Below are 23,795 nucleotides of genomic sequence, written 5' to 3'. Positions count from 1 at the left end.
CTGGCGTCGAGACGGTTCAGCATCATGAAGGTATGCGAGATTTCTTTGCAACTGCTTTTCTGTGCTGGAGCAGCAGTGCTCGTAGGAACATTAAATGCACAGTGCTTCTCCATGGTAATTTCGGGTCCAGTTCTGAAATCACCTCTTGGAATGAAAGTGATCCCAGTTCCTTTCTTCCAAGGGAAGAGATCGTGTTCCGGAAGGCTCAGCTTTGAGCGTCATGAACATTGGCCCTCATCCTTGCATCCCAGTCCAATGCATAGCCACATAAAGCAAGCAGGTGTGTCTGTTTCCATAGTGTGGTGGTTCCAGTACAATGCATAGCCACATAAAGCAAGCAGGTGTGTCTGTTTCCATAGTGTGGTGGTTCCAGTACAATGCATAGCCACATGAAGCAAGCCGGCAAGTGTGTCTGTTTGTGTAGTGTAGTGGTTATCATGCGCACCTCACATGCGAAAGGTCCCTGGTTCGAGTCGCTGGGCTTTTTCACAGTATTTGCATTTCCTGCCTCACCTGACAGGCAAGCTGAGATAAAAGAGACTGTGTCTATCCCTCACCATCGTGAGGTACTACGCTCCTGGGGCATCTGTCACAGCTCACCAAGAGGAGTTGCGCCAGCTTACGGCAGTCAGTTGCTCACTGTTTGACCTTTGCAATGAAGCCTGAGCCTACAGCATTCAAGTCAGACAAGGAAGGAAGGTACGAGAGCGAAAATAGCTTTCCTGCACTCACCAAGAACACACACCTTGAGCAAATAAAGTGCCAGACTTACAAGGCCCTATCGCCACCGAAGCATCACTTTTAGTGACGCCCCGGTGGCACTATGCACTGCGCGGTATTTACAAGATGGCGTTCTGCCACTTTTTGTGGCTTAACACCACCTTGTAAATACGGCCCCTTAGCACGCAGCGCGTTCCCTGGAAGGGGCGTGCAATGGGTGTTGTTGGGAGTGTGCCACAGCAACACCATAGCATTTTGATGCTGCTCCAGATTTAGGAGTTGGCGTAAATCTGCGTCAGCGCCAAAATCCAACGCCATCCCAGGGGTGTCGTTAGAGTGGCGCACTGAGGAGAAATGTTTTAATTTCTCCTTGTTTTTGCTCTTTCTATGTGTGATGCATTCTGCAGCACACATAGAAGTAAGAGCAAATCACCATTGAAGATTTTTTTTTGGGGCAGGAAGTTGTCCCTTCCTGCACAAAAACAATTTCCCCCTCAACGCAGTCATCCTTGTACCATGGTGCAAGAACGGCTGCGTTGGCGCTCAGCAGCTAATTTAGAGCTGGCGCAGGGGGAAGCACAGGGGTGCGCTGTATTCTAATAAATACGGCTCTTCCCTGCATTTTGAAAATGTCGGCCCGTGGGGCTTGCAAATTTGGCACAGCGTCGCGCTTAGTCATTTTCTTGTAAATCCGGGCCAAAATGTCTAAAGGATAGAGGCTTTTTATGTCATGTTCGATGAAGACCATGCAAATGACTCTAGTCGTACTGCAGAAGAGAGCACCATGTGCAGTTTCTTGCTTTGGGATGTAGTCTCCCACTCTCTGTCACCAACCCTCCGAGCAGGGTCGGAGCCGTTGCATTTCTGTGCCCAGGCTCGTTGGTCTAGGGGTATGATTCTCGCTTAGGGTGCGAGAGGTCCCGGGTTCCAATCCCAGACGAGCCCATTTTAGCGGAAAACAATCAAATCCTGCTCAAAATACACAACCCCTCAACATTTCTCATTCCACTCGAAGCATTGTTGCGCAAAACATATTTTTTGCCTCAGGCGAAAAATGGATTACAATGCCTTGGCTTCCTTCCTGCTTGTTCTCAGTGCGCCCTGTGTGATGATTTCACAGGCTCTCCTTCCTGGCATTTAGGCATCAGATATTTGTCTGTCTCTGCCCGCAGCTGTGGGATTTTTCAGGACGTCTGAGTGTATGCATGCTGGCTGACACCGCTGCAATTTTCACACTTACCCCTCGCATTCCGAGCAACTGCTGATAAAGTATAGAGGAAATCGTGCAAACATATGAGGGGAACTGTGCTCCTTCAGTCAAACCAGCAAGCTTGTTTCTGTAGTGTAGTGGTTATCACGTTCGCCTCACACGCGAAAGGTCCCCGGTTTGAGACTGGGCAGAAACACTTGGCAGCAGCAGCTTTTGTGTTTGCTCCCTAAAACCTCAGTCTCTCTCAATGCACACTTAGACAGAAATGACCTTTAAAAACTTGTGACCTGTGTAAAACGTGCTTTACTATTGCAGGACGCTAAAAAGTTATCTGCATCCCTCGGTGGTCGTGCATGTGCATTGTTTCTTGTTCTGTTTTTTTTTTTTTTTCTTGGCCATGTTATATTGTGGGGCCTTTAAAGCTGTGACTTTGATAGGAACATTGCAAGCGGCAAAATCAACAAGTGCAGACTGAAGAGTCCGACCTGCACACTGTTTTGGCTGTCAGGATGGCCGAGTGGTCTAAGGCGCCAGACTCAAGAGAGCTTGATCTTCAGTGAAGCTGAGCCTTCTGGTCTCTTCATGGAGGCGTGGGTTCAAATCCCACTTCTGACAAGTGTATTTTCTTCCCTTAAATCTTGCTCTGCTTGCAGAGCCAGCTCCTCACACCACTATCTTTGGAAGCTGCTGTGGCATGTGAGGAGAAATCCACCAACCCATCGGCTGGGCCCTCAATCAAAATTCTGTGTATTACTGGAAGGGGCGTCTCAGGCACACCTTCTGTTAGAGCTGCACTTTATGACAGTAACTACCATGCTGGTTTCTACTTAAGCAGTTGATTCTATCGTTTGAAGTGAGGCTCTCCTGCCACCTTTTGGGCAAAGAAGACACTGCCCCTGCAACAACACAGGCAGACAAGCTCAAAATAGGTTTCTTGGTTAGGTGGGCGGAGCATATTGGCAATGGTGCCTCCTTGTGACTTGCAATTTACATGAAGAAGACAGAGAGGCAGCTGGGAGTAGGCAGTACCCATGAACCCCTGAACACTGTCTTGCGACTAGCACACAATTCTGAAATGAGGCGGGGGAAAGGACGTGATTTCCCCATCAAGGGCCATTCTGGGAAATCAGCCACCCTGCGTCTCCCAGGTGAGTGTTTCAGGCCTATGAGCCACTAATATAAATCTCGCCTGATCAAGCCTGATCGAGCACTGATCGAGCAAGTGTGCTTGAATCCAAGAGGCATGCTCCTCTGGCTCAAGAGCTAGCAGGTCCTTCAGTGCTTCTGGTTGGGAAGTCTAAGGTGCAAGGGTCCATGACTTGCAGCGGGTTACAACTACCAGAAAGGGTCTGCTTTTCACATCAGTGCCCTAGTTCAGCTCACTGGCACAGGGCATTTTGACTACCTCTTGCCTTGCTAGAGACAAACAAAAAATCCTTGACAGAAAACATCAATTGCTATGGCACGCTTAGAGAGAGAGAGCCTCCAAATGGCCCTGCTTTTCAGGAAAGACGCTTCAGAAGATGTTTCAAATGACTATGCAGCGGCAGTCTAGTTGGTATAGGGGTATGATTCTCGCTTCGGGTGTGAGAGGACCTCGGTTCAAATCCCAGACAAACCCCTACCTTTATAGGTTCAGTCTGTGTTTTAAACAGGAGTATTTCTGCTTTTCACTCTTGTAAGATGTCATGTTGCAATGCAATACATGCTTTATACTGGCGTCGAGACGATTCAGCATCATGAAGGTATGCGAGATTTCTTTGCAACTGCTTTTCTGTGCTGGAGCAGCAGTGCTCGTAGGAACATTAAATGCACAGTGCTTCTCCATGGTAATTTCGGGTCCAGTTCTGAAATCACCTCTTGGAATGAAAGTGATCCCAGTTCCTTTCTTCCAAGGGAAGAGATCGTGTTCCGGAAGGCTCAGCTTTGAGCGTCATGAACATTGGCCCTCATCCTTGCATCCCAGTCCAATGCATAGCCACATAAAGCAAGCAGGTGTGTCTGTTTCCATAGTGTGGTGGTTCCAGTACAATGCATAGCCACATGAAGCAAGCCGGCAAGTGTGTCTGTTTGTGTAGTGTAGTGGTTATCATGCGCACCTCACATGCGAAAGGTCCCTGGTTCGAGTCGCTGGGCTTTTTCACAGTATTTGCATTTCCTGCCTCACCTGACAGGCAAGCTGAGATAAAAGAGACTGTGTCTATCCCTCACCATCGTGAGGTACTACGCTCCTGGGGCATCTGTCACAGCTCACCAAGAGGAGTTGCGCCAGCTTACGGCAGTCAGTTGCTCACTGTTTGACCTTTGCAATGAAGCCTGAGCCTACAGCATTCAAGCCAGCCAAGGAAGGAAGGTACGAGAGCGAAAATAGCTTTCCTGCCCTCACCAAGAACACACACCTTGAGCAAATAAAGTGCCAGACTTACAAGGCCCTATCGCCACCGGAGCATCACTTTTAGTGACGCCCCGGTGGCACTATGCACTGCGCGGTATTTACAAGATGGCGTTCAGCCACTTTTTGTGGCTTAACACGACCTTGTAAATACGGCCACTTAGCACGCAGCGCGTTCCCTGGAAGGGGCGTGAATGGGTGTTGTTGGGAGTGTGCCACAGCAACACCATAGCATTTTGATGCTGCTCCAGATTTAGGAGTTGGCGTAAATCTGCGTCAGCGCCAAAATCCAACGCCATCCCAGGGGTGTCGTTAGAGTGGCGCACTGAGGAGAAATGTTTTCATTTCTCCTTGTTTTTGCTCTTTCTATGTGTGATGCATTCTGCAGCACACATAGAAGTAAGAGCAAATCACCATTGAAGATTTTTTTTTTTGTCAGGAAGGTGTCCCTTCCTGCACAAAAACAATTTCCCCCTCAACGCAGTCATCCTTGTACCATGGTGCAAGAACGGCTGCGTTGGCGCTCAGCAGCTAATTTAGAGCTGGCGCAGTGGGAAGCACAGGGGTGCGCTGTATTCTACTAAATACGGCGCTTTCCTGCATTTTGAAAATGACGGCGCGTGGGGCTTGCAAATTTGGCACAGCGTCGCGCTTAGTCATTTTCTTGTAAATCTGGGCCAAAATGTCTAAAGGATAGAGGCTTTTTATGTCATGTTCGATGAAGACCATGCAAATGACTCTAGTCGTACTGCAGAAGAGAGCACCATGTGCAGTTTCTTGCTTTGGGATGTAGTCTCCCACTCTCTGTCACCAACCCTCCGAGAAGGGTCGGAGCCGTTGCATTTCTGTGCCCAGGCTCGTTGGTCTAGGGGTATGATTCTCGCTTAGGGTGCGAGAGGTCCCAGGTTCAAATCCCGGACGAGCCCATTTTAGCGGAAAACAATCAAATCCTCCTTAAAATACACAACACCTCAACATTTCTCATTCCACTCGAAGCATTGTTGCGCAAAACATATTTTTTGCCTCAGGCGAAAAATGGATTACAATGCCTTGGCTTCCTTCCTGCTTGCTCTCAGTGCGCCCTGTGTGATGATTTCACAGGCTCTCCTTCCTGGCATTTAGGCATCAGATATTTGTCTATCTCTGCCCGCAGCTGTGGGATTTTTCAGGACGTCTGAGTGTATGCATGCTGGCTGACACCGCTGCAATTTTCACACTTACCCCTCGCATTCCGAGCAACTGCTGATAAAGTATAGAGGAAATCGTGCAAACATATGAGGGGAACTGTGCTCCTTCAGTCAAACTAGCAAGCTTGTTTCTGTAGTGTAGTGGTTATCACGTTCGCCTCACACGCAAAAGGTCCCCGGTTCGAGACCGGGCAGAAACACTTGGCAGCAGCAGCTTTTGTGTTTGCTCCCTAAAACCTCAGTCTCTCTCAATGCACACTTAGACAGAAATGACCTTTAAAAACTTGTGACCTGTGTAAAACGTGCTTTACTATTGCAGGACGCTAAAAAGTTATCTGCATCCCTCGGTGGTCGTGCATGTGCATTGTTTCTTGTTCTGTTTTTTTTTTTTTTTTCTTGGCCATGTTATATTGTGGGGCCTTTAAAGCTGTGACTTTGATAGGAACATTGCAAGCGGCAAAATCAACAAGTGCAGACTGAAGAGTCCGACCTGCACACTGTTTTGGCTGTCAGGATGGCCGAGTGGTCTAAGGCGCCAGACTCAAGAGAGCTTGATCTTCAGTGAAGCTGAGTCTTCTGGTCTCTTCATGGAGGCGTGGGTTCAAATCCCACTTCTGACAGGTGTATTTTCTTCCCTTAAATCTTGCTCTGCTTGCAGAGCCAGCTCCTCACACCACTATCTTTGGAAGCTGCTGTGGCATGTGAGGAAAAATCCACCAACCCATCGGCTGGGCCCTCAATCAAAATTCTGTGTATTACTGGAAGGGGCGTCTCAGGCACACCTTCTGTTAGAGCTGCACTTTATGACAGTAACTACCATGCTGGTTTCTACTTAAGCAGTTTATTCTATCGTTTGAAGTGAGGCTCTCCTGCCACCTTTTGGGCAAAGAAGACACTGCCCCTGCAACAACACAGGCAGACAAGCTCAAACTAGGTTTCTTGGTTAGGTGGGCGGAGCATATTGGCAATGGTGCTACCTTGTGACTTGCAATTTACATGAAGAAGACAGAGAGGCAGCTGGGAGTAGGCAGTACCCATGAATCCCTGAACACTGTCTTGCGACTAGCACACAATTCTGAAATGAGGCGGGGGAAAGGAGGTGATTTCCCCATCAAGGGCCATTCCGGGAAATCAGCCACCCTGCGTCTCCCAGGTGAGTGTTTCAGGCCTATGAGCCACTAATATAAATCTTGCCTGATCGAGCACTGATCGAGCAAGTGTGCTTGAATCCAAGAGGCATGCTCCTCTGGCTCAAGAGCTAGCAGGCCCTTCAGTGCTTCTGGTTGGGAAGTCTAAGGTGCAAGGGTCCATGACTTGCAGCGGGTTACAACTACCAGAAAGGGTCTGCTTTTCACATCAGTGCCCTAGTTCAGCTCACTGGCACAGGGCATTTTGACTACCTCTTGCCTTGCTAGAGACAAACAAAAAATCCTTGACAGAAAACATCAATTGCTATGGCACGCTTAGAGAGAGAGAGCCTCCAACTGGCCCTGCTTTTCGGAAAGACGCTTCAGAAGATGTTTCAAATGACTATGCAGCAGCAGTCTAGTTGGTATAGGGGTATGATTCTCGCTTCGGGTGTGAGAGGACCTCGGTTCAAATCCCAGACAAACCCCTACCTTTATAGGTTCAGTCTGTGTTTTAAACAGGAGTATTTATGCTTTTCACTCTTGTAAGATGTCATGTTGCAATGCAATACATGCTTTATACTGGCGTCGAGACGGTTCAGCATCATGAAGGTATGCAAGATTTCTTTGCAACTGCTTTTCTGTGCTGGAGCAGCAGTGCTCGTAGGAACATTAAATGCACAGTGCTTCTCCATGGTAATTTCGGGTCCAGTTCTGAAATCACCTCTTGGAATGAAAGTGATCCCAGTTCCTTTCTTCCAAGGGAAGAGATCGTGTTCCGGAAGGCTCAGCTTTGAGCGTCATGAACATTGGCCCTCATCCTTGCATCCCAGTCCAATGCATAGCCACATAAAGCAAGCAGGTGTGTCTGTTTCCATAGTGTGGTGGTTCCAGTACAATGCATAGCCACATAAAGCAAGCAGGTGTGTCTGTTTCCATAGTGTGGTGGTTCCAGTACAATGCATAGCCACATGAAGCAAGCCGGCAAGTGTGTCTGTTTGTGTAGTGTAGTGGTTATCATGCGCACCTCACATGCGAAAGGTCCCTGGTTCGAGTCGCTGGGCTTTTTCACAGTATTTGCATTTCCTGCCTCACCTGACAGGCAAGCTGAGATAAAAGAGACTGTGTCTATCCCTCACCATCGTGAGGTACTACGCTCCTGGGGCATCTGTCACAGCTCACCAAGAGGAGTTGCGCCAGCTTACGGCAGTCAGTTGCTCACTGTTTGACCTTTGCAATGAAGCCTGAGCCTACAGCATTCAAGCCAGCCAAGGAAGGAAGGTACGAGAGCGAAAATAGCTTTCCTGCCCTCACCAAGAACACACACCTTGAGCAAATAAAGTGCCAGACTTACAAGGCCCTATCGCCACCGGAGCATCACTTTTAGTGACGCCCCGGTGGCACTATGCACTGCGCGGTATTTACAAGATGGCGTTCAGCCACTTTTTGTGGCTTAACACCACCTTGTAAATACGGCCCCTTAGCACGCAGCGCGTTCCCTGGAAGGGGCGTGCAATGGGTGTTGTTGGGAGTGTGCCACAGCAACACCATAGCATTTTGATGCTGCTCCAGATTTAGGAGTTGGCGTAAATCTGCGTCAGCGCCAAAATCCAACGCCATCCCAGAGGTGTCGTTAGAGTGGCGCACTGAGGAGAAATGTTTTCATTTCTCCTTGTTTTTGCTCTTTCTATGTGTGATGCATTCTGCAGCACACATAGAAGTAAGAGCAAATCACCATTGAAGATTTTTTTTTTGGGCAGGAAGTTGTCCCTTCCTGCACAAAAACAATTTCCCCCTCAACGCAGTCATCCTTGTACCATGGTGCAAGAACGGCTGCGTTGGCGCTCAGCAGCTAATTTAGAGCTGGCGCAGGGGGAAGCACAGGGGTGCGCTGTATTCTACTAAATACGGCGCTTCCCTGCATTTTGAAAATGACGGCGCGTGGGGCTTGCAAATTTGGCACAGCGTCGCGCTTAGTCATTTTCTTGTAAATCTGGGCCAAAATGTCTAAAGGATAGAGGCTTTTTATGTCATGTTCGATGAAGACCATGCAAATGACTCTAGTCGTACTGCAGAAGAGAGCACCATGTGCAGTTTCTTGCTTTGGGATGTAGTCTCCCACTCTCTGTCACCAACCCTCCGAGCAGGGTCGGAGCCGTTGCATTTCTGTGCCCAGGCTCGTTGGTCTAGGGGTATGATTCTCGCTTAGGGTGCGAGAGGTCCCGGGTTCCAATCCCGGACGAGCCCATTTTAGCGGAAAACAATCAAATCCTGCTCAAAATACACAACCCCTCAACATTTCTCATTCCACTCGAAGCATTGTTGCGCAAAACATATTTTTTGCCTCAGGCGAAAAATGGATAACAATGCCTTGGCTTCCTTCCTGCTTGCTCTCAGTGCGCCCTGTGTGATGATTTCACAGGCTCTCCTTCCTGGCATTTAGGCATCAGATATTTGTCTGTCTCTGCCCGCAGCTGTGGGATTTTTCAGGACGTCTGAGTGTATGCATGCTGGCTGACACCGCTGCAATTTTCACACTTACCCCTCGCATTCCGAGCAACTGCTGATAAAGTATAGAGGAAATCGTGCAAACATATGAGGGGAACTGTGCTCCTTCAGTCAAACCAGCAAGCTTGTTTCTGTAGTGTAGTGGTTATCACGTTCGCCTCACACGCGAAAGGTCCCCGGTTCGAGACCGGGCAGAAACACTTTGCAGCAGCAGCTTTTGTGTTTGCTCCCTAAAACCTCAGTCTCTCTCAATGCACACTTAGACAGAAATGACCTTTAAAAACTTGTGACCTGTGTAAAACGTGCTTTACTATTGCAGGACGCTAAAAAGTTATCTGCATCCCTCGGTGGTCGTGCATGTGCATTGTTTCTTGTTCTGTTTTTTTTTTTTTTCTTGGCCATGTTATATTGTGGGGCCTTTAAAGCTGTGACTTTGATAGGAACATTGCAAGCGGCAAAATCAACAAGTGCAGACTGAAGAGTCCGACCTGCACACTGTTTTGGCTGTCAGGATGGCCGAGTGGTCTAAGGCGCCAGACTCAAAAGAGCTTGATCTTCAGTGAAGCTGAGCCTTCTGGTCTCTTCATGGAGACATGGGTTCAAATCCCACTTCTGACAGGTGTATTTTCTTCCCTTAAATCTTGCTCTGCTTGCAGAGCCAGCTCCTCACACCACTATCTTTGGAAGCTGCTGTGGCATGTGAGGAGAAATCCACCAACCCATCGGCTGGGCCCTCAATCAAAATTCTGTGTATTACTGGAAGGGGCGTCTCAGGCACACCTTCTGTTAGAGCTGCACTTTATGACAGTAACTACCATGCTGGTTTCTACTTAAGCAGTTGATTCTATCGTTTGAAGTGAGGCTCTCCTGCCACCTTTTGGGCAAAGAAGACACTGCCCCTGCAACAACACAGGCAGACAAGCTCAAACTAGGTTTCTTGGTTAGGTGGGCGGAGCATATTGGCAATGGTGCCTCCTTGTGACTTGCAATTTACATGAAGAAGACAGAGAGGCAGCTGGGAGTAGGCAGTACCCATGAACCCCTGAACACTGTCTTGCGACTAGCACACAATTCTGAAATGAGGCGGGGGAAAGGACGTGATTTCCCCATCAAGGGCCATTCTGGGAAATCAGCCACCCTGCGTCTCCCAGGTGAGTGTTTCAGGCCTATGAGCCACTAATTTAAATCTCGCCTGATCAAGCCTGATCGAGCACTGATCGAGCAAGTGTGCTTGAATCCAAGAGGCATGCTCCTCTGGCTCAAGAGCTAGCAGGCCCTTCAGTGCTTCTGGTTGGGAAGTCTAAGGTGCAAGGGTCCATGACTTGCAGCGGGTACAACTACCAGAAAGGGTCTGCTTTTCACATCAGTGCCCTAGTTCAGCTCACTGGCACAGGGCATTTTGACTACCTCTTGCCTTGCTAGAGACAAACAAAAAATCCTTGACAGAAAACATCAATTGCTATGGCACGCTTAGAGAGAGAGAGCCTCCAAATGGCCCTGCTTTTCAGGAAAGACGCTTCAGAAGATGTTTCAAATGACTATGCAGCGGCAGTCTAGTTGGTATAGGGGTATGATTCTCGCTTCGGGTGTGAGAGGACCTCGGTTCAAATCCCAGACAAACCCCTACCTTTATAGGTTCAGTCTGTGTTTTAAACAGGAGTATTTCTGCTTTTCACTCTTGTAAGATGTCATGTTGCAATGCAATACATGCTTTATACTGGCGTCGAGACGGTTCAGCATCATGAAGGTATGCGAGATTTCTTTGCAACTGCTTTTCTGTGCTGGAGCAGCAGTGCTCGTAGGAACATTAAATGCACAGTGCTTCTCCATGGTAATTTCGGGTCCAGTTCTGAAATCACCTCTTGGAATGAAAGTGATCCCAGTTCCTTTCTTCCAAGGGAAGAGATCGTGTTCCGGAAGGCTCAGCTTTGAGCGTCATGAACATTGGCCCTCATCCTTGCATCCCAGTCCAATGCATAGCCACATAAAGCAAGCAGGTGTGTCTGTTTCCATAGTGTGGTGGTTCCAGTACAATGCATAGCCACATGAAGCAAGCCGGCAAGTGTGTCTGTTTGTGTAGTGTAGTGGTTATCATGCGCACCTCACATGCGAAAGGTCCCTGGTTCGAGTCGCTGGGCTTTTTCACAGTATTTGCATTTCCTGCCTCACCTGATAGGCAAGCTGAGATAAAAGAGACTGTGTCTATCCCTCACCTTCGTGAGGTACTACGCTCCTGGGGCATCTGTCACAGCTCACCAAGAGGAGTCGCGCCAGCTTACGGCAGTCAGTTGCTCACTGTTTGACCTTTGCAATGAAGCCTGAGCCTACAGCATTCAAGCCAGCCAAGGAAGGAAGGTACGAGAGCGAAAATAGCTTTCCTGCCCTCACCAAGAACACACACCTTGAGCAAATAAAGTGGCAGACTTACAAGGCCCTATCGCCACTGGAGCATCACTTTTAGTGACGCCCCGGTGGCACTATGCACTGCGCGGTATTTACAAGATGGCGTTCAGCCACTTTTTGTGGCTTAACACCACCTTGTAAATACGGCCCCTTAGCACGCAGCGCGTTCCCTGGAAGGGGCGTGCAATGGGTGTTGTTGGGAGTGTGCCACAGCAACACCATAGCATTTTGATGCTGCTCCAGATTTAGGAGTTGGCGTAAATCTGCGTCAGCGCCAAAATCCAACGCCATCCCAGGGGTGTCGTTAGAGTGGCGCACTGAGGAGAAATGTTTTCATTTCTCCTTGTTTTTGCTCTTTCTATGTGTGATGCATTCTGCAGCACACATAGAAGTAAGAGCAAATCACCATTGAAGATTTTTTTTTTGGGCAGGAAGGTGTCCCTTCCTGCACAAAAACAATTTCCCCCTCAACGCAGTCATCCTTGTACCATGGTGCAAGAACGGCTGCGTTGGCGCTCAGCAGCTAATTTAGAGCTGGCGCAGGGGGAAGCACAGGGGTGCGCTGTATTCTACTAAATACGGCGCTTCCCTGCATTTTGAAAATGACGGCGCGTGGGGCTTGCAAATTTGGCACAGCGTCGCGCTTAGTCATTTTCTTGTAAATCTGGGCCAAAATGTCTAAAGGATAGAGGCTTTTTATGTCATGTTCGATGAAGACCATGCAAATGACTCTAGTCGTACTGCAGAAGAGAGCACCATGTGCAGTTTCTTGCTTTGGGATGTAGTCTCCCACTCTCTGTCACCAACCCTCCGAGCAGGGTCGGAGCCGTTGCATTTCTGTGCCCAGGCTCGTTGGTCTAGGGGTATGATTCTCGCTTAGGGTGCGAGAGGTCCTGGGTTCAAATCCCAGACGAGCCCATTTTAGCGGAAAACAATCAAATCCTGCTCAAAATACACAACCCCTCAACATTTCTCATTCCACTCGAAGCATTGTTGCGCAAAACATATTTTTTGCCTCAGGCGAAAAATGGATTACAATGCCTTGGCTTCCTTCCTGCTTGCTCTCAGTGCACCCTGTGTGATGATTTCACAGGCTCTCCTTCCTGGCATTTAGGCATCAGATATTTGTCTATCTCTGCCCGCAGCTGTGGGATTTTTCAGGACGTCTGAGTGTATGCATGCTGGCTGACACCGCTGCAATTTTCACACTTACCCCTCGCATTCCGAGCAACTGCTGATAAAGTATAGAGGAAATCGTGCAAACATATGAGGGGAACTGTGCTCCTTCAGTCAAACCAGCAAGCTTGTTTCTGTAGTGTAGTGGTTATCACGTTCGCCTCACACGCAAAAGGTCCCCGGTTCGAGACCGGGCAGAAACACTTGGCAGCAGCAGCTTTTGTGTTTGCTCCCTAAAACCTCAGTCTCTCTCAATGCACACTTAGACAGAAATGACCTTTAAAAACTTGTGACCTGTGTAAAACGTGCTTTACTATTGCAGGACGCTAAAAAGTTATCTGCATCCCTCGGTGGTCGTGCATGTGCATTGTTTCTTGTTCTGTTTTTTTTTTTTTTCTTGGCCATGTTATATTGTGGGGCCTTTAAAGCTGTGACTTTGATAGGAACATTGCAAGCGGCAAAATCAACAAGTGCAGACTGAAGAGTCCGACCTGCACACTGTTTTGGCTGTCAGGATGGCCGAGTGGTCTAAGGCGCCAGACTCAAGAGAGCTTGATCTTCAGTGAAGCTGAGCCTTCTGGTCTCTTCATGGAGACGTGGGTTCAAATCCCAATTCTGACAGGTGTATTTTCTTCCCTTAAATCTTGCTCTGCTTGCAGAGCCAGCTCCTCACACCACTATCTTTGGAAGCTGCTGTGGCATGTGAGGAGAAATCCACCAACCCATCGGCTGGGCCCTCAATCAAAATTCTGTGTATTACTGGAAGGGGCGTCTCAGGCACACCTTCTGTTAGAGCTGCACTTTATGACAGTAACTACCATGCTGGTTTCTACTTAAGCAGTTGATTCTATCGTTTGAAGTGAGGCTCTCCTGCCACCTTTTGGGCAAAGAAGACACTGCCCCTGCAACAACACAGGCAGACAAGCTCAAACTAGGTTTCTTGGTTAGGTGGGCGGAGCATATTGGCAATGGTGCCTCCTTGTGACTTGCAATTTACATGAAGAAGACAGAGAGGCAGCTGGGAGTAGGCAGTACCCATGAACCCCTGAACACTGTCTTGCGACTAGCACACAATTCTGAAATGAGGCGGGGGAAAGGACGTGATTTCCCCATCAAGGGCCATTCTGGGAAATCAGCCACCCTGCGTCTCCCAGGTGAGTGTTTCAGGCCTATGAGCCACTAATATAAATCTCACCTGATCAAGCCTGATCGAGCACTGATTGAGCAAGTGTGCTTGAATCCAAGAGGCATGCTCCTCTGGCTCAAGAGCTAGCAGGCCCTTCAGTGCTTCTGGTTGGGAAGTCTAAGGTGCAAGGGTCCATGACTTGCAGCGGGTACAACTACCAGAAAGGGTCTGCTTTTCACATCAGTGCCCTAGTTCAGCTCACTGGCACAGGGCATTTTGACTACCTCTTGCCTTGCTAGAGACAAACAAAAAATCCTTGACAGAAAACATCAATTGCTATGGCACGCTTAGAGAGAGAGAGCCTCCAAATGGCCCTGCTTTTCAGGAAAGACGCTTCAGAAGATGTTTCAAATGACTATGCAGCGGCAGTCTAGTTGGTATAGGGGTATGATTCTCGCTTCGGGTGTGAGAGGACCTCGGTTCAAATCCCAGACAAACCCCTACCTTTATAGGTTCAGTCTGTGTTTTAAACAGGAGTATTTCTGCTTTTCACTCTTGTAAGATGTCATGTTGCAATGCAATACATGCTTTATACTGGCGTCGAGACGGTTCAGCATCATGAAGGTATGCGAGATTTCTTTGCAACTGCTTTTCTGTGCTGGAGCAGCAGTGCTCGTAGGAACATTAAATGCACAGTGCTTCTCCATGGTAATTTCGGGTCCAGTTCTGAAATCACCTCTTGGAATGAAAGTGATCCCAGTTCCTTTCTTCCAAGGGAAGAGATCGTGTTCCGGAAGGCTCAGCTTTGAGCGTCATGAACATTGGCCCTCATCCTTGCATCCCAGTCCAATGCATAGCCACATAAAGCAAGCAGGTGTGTCTGTTTCCATAGTGTGGTGGTTCCAGTACAATGCATAGCCACATGAAGCAAGCCGGCAAGTGTGTCTGTTTGTGTAGTGTAGTGGTTATCATGCGCACCTCACATGCGAAAGGTCCCTGGTTCGAGTCGCTGGGCTTTTTCACAGTATTTGCATTTCCTGCCTCACCTGATAGGCAAGCTGAGATAAAAGAGACTGTGTCTATCCCTCACCATCGTGAGGTACTACGCTCCTGGGGCATCTGTCACAGCTCACCAAGAGGAGTTGCGCCAGCTTACGGCAGTCAGTTGCTCACTGTTTGACCTTTGCAATGAAGCCTGAGCCTACAGCATTCAAGCCAGCCAAGGAAGGAAGGTACGAGAGCGAAAATAGCTTTCCTGCCCTCACCAAGAACACACACCTTGAGCAAATAAAGTGCCAGACTTACAAGGCCCTATCGCCACCGGAGCATCACTTTTAGTGACGCCCCGGTGGCACTATGCACTGCGCGGTATTTACAAGATGGCGTTCAGCCACTTTTTGTGGCTTAACACCACCTTGTAAATACGGCCCCTGAGCACGCAGCGCGTTCCCTGGAAGGGGCGTGCAATGGGTGTTGTTGGGAGTGTGCCACAGCAACACCATAGCATTTTGATGCTGCTCCAGATTTAGGAGTTGGCGTAAATCTGCGTCAGCACCAAAATCCAACGCCATCCCAGGGGTGTCGTTAGAGTGGCGCACTGAGGAGAAATGTTTTCATTTCTCCTTGTTTTTGCTCTTTCTATGTGTGATGCATTCTGCAGCACACATAGAAGTAAGAGCAAATCACCATTGAAGATTTTTTTTTTGGGCAGGAAGGTGTCCCTTCCTGCACAAAAACAATTTCCCCCTCAACGCAGTCATCCTTGTACCATGGTGCAAGAACGGCTGCGTTGGCGCTCAGCAGCTAATTTAGAGCTGGCGCAGGGGGAAGCACAGGGGTGCGCTGTATTCTACTAAATACGGCGCTTCCCTGCATTTTGAAAATAACGGCGCGTGGGGCTTGCAAATTTGGCACAGCGTCGCGCTTAGTCATTTTCTTGTAAATCTGGGCCAAAATGTCTAAAGGATAGAGGCTTTTTATGTCATGTTCGATGAAGACCATGCAAATGACTCTAGTCGTACTGCAGAAGAGAGCACCATGTGCAGTTTCTTGCTTTGGGATGTAGTCTCCCACTCTCTGTCACCAACCCTCCGAGCAGGGTTGGAGCCGTTGCATTTCTGTGCCCAGGCTCGTTGGTCTAGGGGTATGATTCTCGCTTAGGGTGCGAGAGGTCCCAGGTTCAAATCCCGGACGAGCCCATTTTAGCGGAAAAAAATCAAATCCTGCTCAAAATACACAACCCCTCAACATTTCTCATTCCACTCGAAGCATTGTTGCGCAAAACATATTTTTTGCCTCAGGCGAAAAATGGATTACAATGCCTTGGCTTCCTTCCTGCTTGCTCTCAGTGCGCCCTGTGTGATGATTTCACAGGCTCTCCTTCCTGGCATTTAGGCATCAGATATTTGTCTGTCTCTGCCCGCAGCTGTGGGATTTTTCAGGACGTCTGAGTGTATGCATGCTGGCTGACACCGCTGCAATTTTCACACTTACCCCTCGCATTCCGAGCAACTGCTGATAAAGTATAGAGGAAATCGTGCAAACATATGAGGGGAACTGTGCTCCTTCAGTCAAACCAGCAAGCTTGTTTCTGTAGTGTAGTGGTTATCACGTTTGCCTCACACGCGAAAGGTCCCCGGTTCGAGACCGGGCAGAAACACTTGGCAGCAGCAGCTTTTGTGTTTGCTCCCTAAAACCTCAGTCTCTCTCAATGCACACTTAGACAGAAATGACCTTTAAAAACTTGTGACCTGTGTAAAACGTGCTTTACTATTGCAGGACGCTAAAAAGTTATCTGCATCCCTCGGTGGTCGTGCATGTGCATTGTTTCTTGTTCTGTTTTTTTTTTTTCTTGGCCATGTTATATTGTGGGGCCTTTAAAGCTGTGACTTTGATAGGAACATTGCAAGCGGCAAAATCAACAAGTGCAGACTGAAGAGTCCGACCTGCACACTGTTTTGGCTGTCAGGATGGCTGAGTGGTCTAAGGCGCCAGACTCAAGAGAGCTTGATCTTCAGTGAAGCTGAGCCTTCTGGTCTCTTCATGGAGGCGTGGGTTCAAATCCCACTTCTGACAGGTGTATTTTCTTCCCTTAAATCTTGCTCTGCTTGCAGAGCCAGCTCCTCACACCACTATCTTTGGAAGCTGCTGTGGCATGTGAGGAGAAATCCACCAACCCATCGGCTGGGCCCTCAATCAAAATTCTGTGTATTACTGGAAGGGGCGTCTCAGGCACACCTTCTGTTAGAGCTGCACTTTATGACAGTAACTACCATGCTGGTTTCTACTTAGGCAGTTGATTTTATCGTTTGAAGTGAGGCTCTCCTGCCACCTTTTGGGCAAAGAAGACACTGCCCCAGCAACAACATAGGCAGACAAGCTCAAACTAGGTTTCTTGGTTAGGTGGGCGGAGCATATTGGCAATGGTGCCTCCTCGTGACTTGCAATTTACATGAAGAAGACAGAGAGGCAGCTGGGAGTAGGCAGTACCCATGAACCCCTGAACACTGTCTTGCGACTAGCACACAATTCTGAAATGAGGCGGGGGAAAGGAGGTGATTTCCCCATCAAGGGCCATTCCGGGAAATCAGCCACCCTGCGTCTCCCAGGTGAGTGTTTCAGGCCTATGAGCCACTAATATAAATCTCGCCTGATCGAGCGCTGATCGAGCAAGTGTGCTTGAATCCAAGAGGCATGCTCCTCTGGCTCAAGAGCTAGCAGGCCCTTCAGTGCTTCTGGTTGGGAAGTCTAAGGTGCAAGGGTCCATGACTTGCAGCGGGTTACAACTACCAGAAAGGGTCTGCTTTTCACATCAGTGCTCTAGTTCAGCTCACTGGCACATGGCATTTTGACTACCTCTTGCCTTGCTAGAGACAAACAAAAAATCCTTGACAGAAAACATCAATTGCTATGGCACGCTTAGAGAGAGAGAGCCTCCAAATGGCCCTGCTTTTCGGAAAGATGCTTCAGAAGATGTTTCAAATGACTATGCAGCGGCAGTCTAGTTGGTATAGGGGTATGATTCTCGCTTCGGGTGTGAGAGGACCTCGGTTCAAATCCCAGACAAACCCCTACCTTTATAGGTTCAGTCTGTGTTTTAAACAGGAGTATTTCTGCTTTTCACTCTTGTAAGATGTCATGTTGCAATGCAATACATGCTTTATACTGGCGTCGAGACGGTTCAGCATCATGAAGGTATGCGAGATTTCTTTGCAACTGCTTTTCTGTGCTGGAGCAGCAGTGCTCGTAGGAACATTAAATGCACAGTGCTTCTCCATGGTAATTTCGGGTCCAGTTCTGAAATCACCTCTTGGAATGAAAGTGATCCCAGTTCCTTTCTTCCAAGGGAAGAGATTGTGTTCCGGAAGGCTCAGCTTTGAGCGTCATGAACATTGGCCCTCATCCTTGCATCCCAGTCCAATGCATAGCCACATAAAGCAAGCAGGTGTGTCTGTTTCCATAGTGTGGTGGTTCCAGTACAATGCATAGCCACATGAAGCAAGCCGGCAAGTGTGTCTGTTTGTGTAGTGTAGTGGTTATCATGCGCACCTCTCATGCGAAAGGTCCCTGGTTCGAGTCGCTGGGCTTTTTCACAGTATTTGCATTTCCTGCCTCACCTGACAGGCAAGCTGAGATAAAAGAGACTGTGTCTATCCCTCACCATCGTGAGGTACTACGCTCCTGGGGCATCTGTCACAGCTCACCAAGAGGAGTTGCGCCAGCTTACGGCAGTCAGTTGCTCACTGTTTGACCTTTGCAATGAAGCCTGAGCCTACAGCATTCAAGCCAGCCAAGGAAGGAAGGTACGAGAGCGAAAATAGCTTTCCTGCCCTCACCAAGAACACACACCTTGAGCAAATAAAGTGCCAGACTTACAAGGCCCTATCGCCACCGGAGCATCACTTTTAGTGATGCCCCGGTGGCACTATGCACTGCGCGGTATTTACAAGATGGCGTTCAGCCACTTTTTGTGGCTTAACACCACCTTGTAAATACGGCCCCTTAGCACGCAGCGCGTTCCCTGGAAGGGGCTTGCAATGGGTGTTGTTGGGAGTGTGCCACAGCAACACCATAGCATTTTGATGCTGCTCCAGATTTAGGAGTTGGCGTAAATCTGCGTCAGCACCAAAATCCAACGCCATCCCAGGGGTGTCGTTAGAGTGGCGCACTGAGGAGAAATGTTTTCATTTCTCCTTGTTTTTGCTCTTTCTATGTGTGATGCATTCTGCAGCACACATAGAAGTAAGAGCAAATCACCATTGAAGATTTTTTTTTTGGGCAGGAAGGTGTCCCTTCCTGCACAAAAACAATTTCCCCCTCAACGCAGTCATCCTTGTACCATGGTGCAAGAACGGCTGCGTTGGCGCTCAGCAGCTAATTTAGAGCTGGCGCAGGGGGAAGCACAGGGGTGCGCTGTATTCTACTAAATACGGCGCTTCCCTGCATTTTGAAAATGACGGCGCGTGGGGCTTGCAAATTTGGCACAGCGTCGCGCTTAGTCATTTTCTTGTAAATCTGGGCCAAAATGTCTAAAGGATAGAGGCTTTTTATGTCATGTTCGATGAAGACCATGCAAATGACTCTAGTCGTACTGCAGAAGAGAGCACCATGTGCAGTTTCTTGCTTTGGGATGTAGTCTCCCACTCTCTGTCACCAACCCTCCGAGCAGGGTTGGAGCCGTTGCATTTCTGTGCCCAGGCTCGTTGGTCTAGGGGTATGATTCTCGCTTAGGGTGCGAGAGGTCCCAGGTTCAAATCCCGGACGAGCCCATTTTAGCGGAAAACAATCAAATCCTGCTCAAAATACACAACCCCTCAACATTTCTCATTCCACTCGAAGCATTGTTGCGCAAAACATATTTTTTGCCTCAGGCGAAAAATGGATTACAATGCCTTGGCTTCCTTCCTGCTTGCTCTCAGTGCGCCCTGTGTGATGATTTCACAGGCTCTCCTTCCTGGCATTTAGGCATCAGATATTTGTCTGTCTCTGCCCGCAGCTGTGGGATTTTTCAGGACGTCTGAGTGTATGCATGCTGGCTGACACCGCTGCAATTTTCACACTTACCCCTCGCATTCCGAGCAACTGCTGATAAAGTATAGAGGAAATCGTGCAAACATATGAGGGGAACTGTGCTCCTTCAGTCAAACTAGCAAGCTTGTTTCTGTAGTGTAGTGGTTATCACGTTCGCCTCACACGCAAAAGGTCCCCGGTTCGAGACCGGGCAGAAACACTTGGCAGCAGCAGCTTTTGTGTTTGCTCCCTAAAACCTCAGTCTCTCTCAATGCACACTTAGACAGAAATGACCTTTAAAAACTTGTGACCTGTGTAAAACGTGCTTTACTATTGCAGGACGCTAAAAAGTTATCTGCATCCCTCGGTGGTCGTGCATGTGCATTGTTTCTTGTTCTGTTTTTTTTTTTTTTTCTTGGCCATGTTATATTGTGGGGCCTTTAAAGCTGTGACTTTGATAGGAACATTGCAAGCGGCAAAATCAACAAGTGCAGACTGAAGAGTCCGACCTGCACACTGTTTTGGCTGTCAGGATGGCCGAGTGGTCTAAGGCGCCAGACTCAAGAGAGCTTGATCTTCAGTGAAGCTGAGCCTTCTGGTCTCTTCATGGAGGCGTGGGTTCAAATCCCACTTCTGACAGGTGTATTTTCTTCCCTTAAATCTTGCTCTGCTTGCAGAGCCAGCTCCTCACACCACTATCTTTGGAAGCTGCTGTGGCATGTGAGGAAAAATCCACCAACCCATCGGCTGTGCCCTCAATCAAAATTCTGTGTATTACTGGAAGTGGCGTCTCAGGCACACCTTCTGTTAGAGCTGCACTTTATGACAGTAACTACCATGCTGGTTTCTACTTAAGCAGTTTGTTCTATCGTTTGAAGTGAGGCTCTCCTGCCACCTTTTGGGCAAAGAAGACACTGCCCCTGCAACAACACAGGCAGACAAGCTCAAACTAGGTTTCTTGGTTAGGTGGGCGGAGCATATTGGCAATGGTGCCTCCTTGTGACTTGCAATTTACATGAAGAAGACAGAGAGGCAGCTGGGAGTAGGCAGTACCCATGAATCCCTGAACACTGTCTTGCGACTAGCACACAATTCTGAAATGAGGCGGGGGAAAGGAGGTGATTTCCCCATCAAGGGCCATTCCGGGAAATCAGCCACCCTGCGTCTCCCAGGTGAGTGTTTCAGGCCTATGAGCCACTAATATAAATCTTGCCTGATCGAGCACTGATCGAGCAAGTGTGCTTGAATCCAAGAGGCATGCTCCTCTGGCTCAAGAGCTAGCAGGCCCTTCAGTGCTTCTGGTTGGGAAGTCTAAGGTGCAAGGGTCCATGACTTGCAGCGGGTTACAACTACCAGAAAGGGTCTGCTTTTCACATCAGTGCTCTAGTTCAGCTCACTGGCACAGGGCATTTTGACTACCTCTTGCCTTGCTAGAGACAAACAAAAAATCCTTGACAGAAAACATCAATTGCTATGGCACGCTTAGAGAGAGAGAGCCTCCAAATGGCCCTGCTTTTCGGAAAGACGCTTCAGAAGATGTTTCAAATGACTATGCAGCGGCAGTCTAGTTGGTATAGGGGTATGATTCTTGCTTCAGGTGTGAGAGGACCTCGGTTCAAATGCCAGACAAACCCCTACCTTTATAGGTTCAGTCTGTGTTTTAAACAGGAGTATTTATGCTTTTCACTCTTGTAAGATGTCATGTTGCAATGCAATACATGCTTTATACTGGCGTCGAGACGGTTCAGCATCATGAAGGTATGCGAGATTTCTTTGCAACTGCTTTTCTGTGCTGGAGCAGCAGTGCTCGTAGGAACATTAAATGCACAGTGCTTCTCCATGGTAATTTCGGGTCCAGGTCTGAAATCACCTCTTGGAATGAAAGTGATCCCAGTTCCTTTCTTCCAAGGGAAGAGATCGTGTTCCGGAAGGCTCAGCTTTGAGCGTCATGAACATTGGCCCTCATCCTTGCATCCCAGTCCAATGCATAGCCACATAAAGCAAGCAGGTGTGTCTGTTTCCATAGTGTGGTGGTTCCAGTACAATGCATAGCCACATGAAGCAAGCCGGCAAGTGTGTCTGTTTGTGTAGTGTAGTGGTTATCATGCGCACCTCACATGCGAAAGGTCCCTGGTTCGAGTCGCTGGGCTTTTTCACAGTATTTGCATTTCCTGCCTCACCTGACAGGCAAGCTGAGATAAAAGAGACTGTGTCTATCACACACCATCGTGAGGTACTACGCTCCTGGGGCATCTGTCACAGCTCACCAAGAGGAGTCGCGCCAGCTTACGGCAGTCAGTTGCTCACTGTTTGACCTTTGCAATGAAGCCTGAGCCTACAGCATTCAAGCCAGCCAAGGAAGGAAGGTACAAGAGCGAAAATAGCTTTCCTGCCCTCACCAAGAACACACACCTTGAGCAAATAAAGTGCCAGACTTACAAGGCCCTATCGCCACCGGAGCATCACTTTTAGTGACGCCCCGGTGGCACTATGCACTGCGCGGTATTTACAAGATGGCGTTCAGCCACTTTTTGTGGCTTAACACCACCTTGTAAATACGGCCCCTTAGCACGCAGCGCGTTCCCTGGAAGGGGCGTGCAATGGGTGTTGTTGGGAGTGTGCCACAGCAACACCATAGCATTTTGATGCTGCTCCAGATTTAGGAGTTGGCGTAAATCTGCGTCAGCGCCAAAATCCAACGCCATCCCAGGGGTGTCGTTAGAGTGGCACACTGAGGAGAAATGTTTTCATTTCTCCTTGTTTTTGCTCTTTCTATGTGTGATGCATTCTGCAGCACACATAGAAGTAAGAGCAAATCACCATTGAAGATTTTTTTTTTGGGCAGGAAGGTGTCCCTTCCTGCACAAAAACAATTTCCCCCTCAACGCAGTCATCCTTGTACCATGGTGCAAGAACGGCTGCGTTGGCGCTCAGCAGCTAATTTAGAGCTGGCGCAGGGGGAAGCACAGGGGTGCGCTGTATTCTACTAAATACGGCGCTTTCCTGCATTTTGAAAATGACGGCGCGTGGGGCTTGCAAATTTGGCACAGCGTCGCGCTTAGTCATTTTCTTGTAAATCTGGGCCAAAATGTCTAAAGGATAGAGGCTTTTTATGTCATGTTCGATGAAGACCATGCAAATGACTCTAGTCGTACTGCAGAAGAGAGCACCATGTGCAGTTTCTTGCTTTGGGATGTAGTCTCCCACTCTCTGTCACCAACCCTCCGAGCAGGGTCGGAGCCGTTGCCTTTCTGTGCCCAGGCTCGTTGGTCTAGGGGTATGATTCTCGCTTAGGGTGCGAGAGGTCCTGGGTTCAAATCCCGGGCGAGCCCATTTTAGCGGAAAACAATCAAATCCTGCTCAAAATACACAACCCCTCAACATTTCTCATTCCACTCGAAGCATTGTTGCGCAAAACATATTTTTTGCCTCAGGCGAAAAATTGATTACAATGCCTTGGCTTCCTTCCTCCTTGCTCTCAGTGCGCCCTGTGTGATGATTTCACAGGCTCTCCTTCCTGGCATTTAGGCATCAGATATTTGTCTGTCTCTGCCCGCAGCTGTGGGATTTTTCAGGACGTCTGAGTGTATGCATGCTGGCCGACACCGCTGCAATTTTCACACTTACCCCTCGCATTCCGAGCAACTGCTGATAAAGTATAGAGGAAATCGAGCAAACATATGAGGAGAACTGTGCTCCTTCAGTCAAACCAGCAAGCTTGTTTCTGTAGTGTAGTGGTTATCACGTTCGCCTCACACGCGAAAGGTCCCCGGTTCGAGACTGGGCAGAAACACTTGGCAGCAGCAGCTTTTGTGTTTGCTCCCTAAAACCTCAGTCTCTCTCAATGCACACTTAGACAGAAATGACCTTTAAAAACTTGTGAGCTGTGTAAAACGTGCTTTACTATTGCAGGACGCTAAAAAGTTATCTGCATCCC

The 23,795-nt window shown here is 48.6% G+C and overlaps 11 non-coding genes across 11 annotated transcripts; all 11 read left to right on the top strand.

Moving 5' to 3' along the window:
- The first annotated feature begins 2,433 nt into the window (after positions 1-2,433).
- Positions 2,434-2,545, top strand: TRNAL-CAA (transfer RNA leucine (anticodon CAA)). Its single transcript has 2 exons — positions 2,434-2,471; positions 2,500-2,545. It is a non-coding gene; the product is annotated as a tRNA-Leu (tRNA).
- A 3,091-nt stretch (positions 2,546-5,636) lies between these two features.
- On the top strand, positions 5,637-5,709 carry TRNAV-CAC (transfer RNA valine (anticodon CAC)). Its single transcript has one exon. It is a non-coding gene; the product is annotated as a tRNA-Val (tRNA).
- A 308-nt stretch (positions 5,710-6,017) lies between these two features.
- On the top strand, positions 6,018-6,129 carry TRNAL-CAA (transfer RNA leucine (anticodon CAA)). Its single transcript has 2 exons — positions 6,018-6,055; positions 6,084-6,129. It is a non-coding gene; the product is annotated as a tRNA-Leu (tRNA).
- A 2,682-nt stretch (positions 6,130-8,811) lies between these two features.
- Positions 8,812-8,883, top strand: TRNAP-AGG (transfer RNA proline (anticodon AGG)). The gene has a single exon. It is a non-coding gene; the product is annotated as a tRNA-Pro (tRNA).
- Positions 8,884-9,271: 388 nt separating this feature from the next.
- TRNAV-CAC (transfer RNA valine (anticodon CAC)) lies at positions 9,272-9,344 on the top strand. The gene has a single exon. It is a non-coding gene; the product is annotated as a tRNA-Val (tRNA).
- A 3,049-nt stretch (positions 9,345-12,393) lies between these two features.
- TRNAP-AGG (transfer RNA proline (anticodon AGG)) lies at positions 12,394-12,465 on the top strand. Its single transcript has one exon. It is a non-coding gene; the product is annotated as a tRNA-Pro (tRNA).
- Positions 12,466-12,853: 388 nt separating this feature from the next.
- Positions 12,854-12,926, top strand: TRNAV-CAC (transfer RNA valine (anticodon CAC)). The gene has a single exon. It is a non-coding gene; the product is annotated as a tRNA-Val (tRNA).
- A 3,509-nt stretch (positions 12,927-16,435) lies between these two features.
- On the top strand, positions 16,436-16,508 carry TRNAV-CAC (transfer RNA valine (anticodon CAC)). Its single transcript has one exon. It is a non-coding gene; the product is annotated as a tRNA-Val (tRNA).
- Positions 16,509-20,005: 3,497 nt separating this feature from the next.
- Positions 20,006-20,078, top strand: TRNAV-CAC (transfer RNA valine (anticodon CAC)). Its single transcript has one exon. It is a non-coding gene; the product is annotated as a tRNA-Val (tRNA).
- A 307-nt stretch (positions 20,079-20,385) lies between these two features.
- On the top strand, positions 20,386-20,497 carry TRNAL-CAA (transfer RNA leucine (anticodon CAA)). Its single transcript has 2 exons — positions 20,386-20,423; positions 20,452-20,497. It is a non-coding gene; the product is annotated as a tRNA-Leu (tRNA).
- A 3,081-nt stretch (positions 20,498-23,578) lies between these two features.
- TRNAV-CAC (transfer RNA valine (anticodon CAC)) lies at positions 23,579-23,651 on the top strand. Its single transcript has one exon. It is a non-coding gene; the product is annotated as a tRNA-Val (tRNA).
- The last annotated feature ends 144 nt before the right edge of the window (positions 23,652-23,795 follow it).

This window comes from Pleurodeles waltl, unplaced genomic scaffold (genome assembly GCF_031143425.1).
Source record: "Pleurodeles waltl isolate 20211129_DDA unplaced genomic scaffold, aPleWal1.hap1.20221129 scaffold_72, whole genome shotgun sequence".
In the NCBI taxonomy this organism is placed as follows: domain Eukaryota; kingdom Metazoa; phylum Chordata; class Amphibia; order Caudata; family Salamandridae; genus Pleurodeles; species Pleurodeles waltl.
Note: the sequence above shows the minus strand (reverse complement) of the source record. Positions and strands in the feature narration are given on the sequence as shown.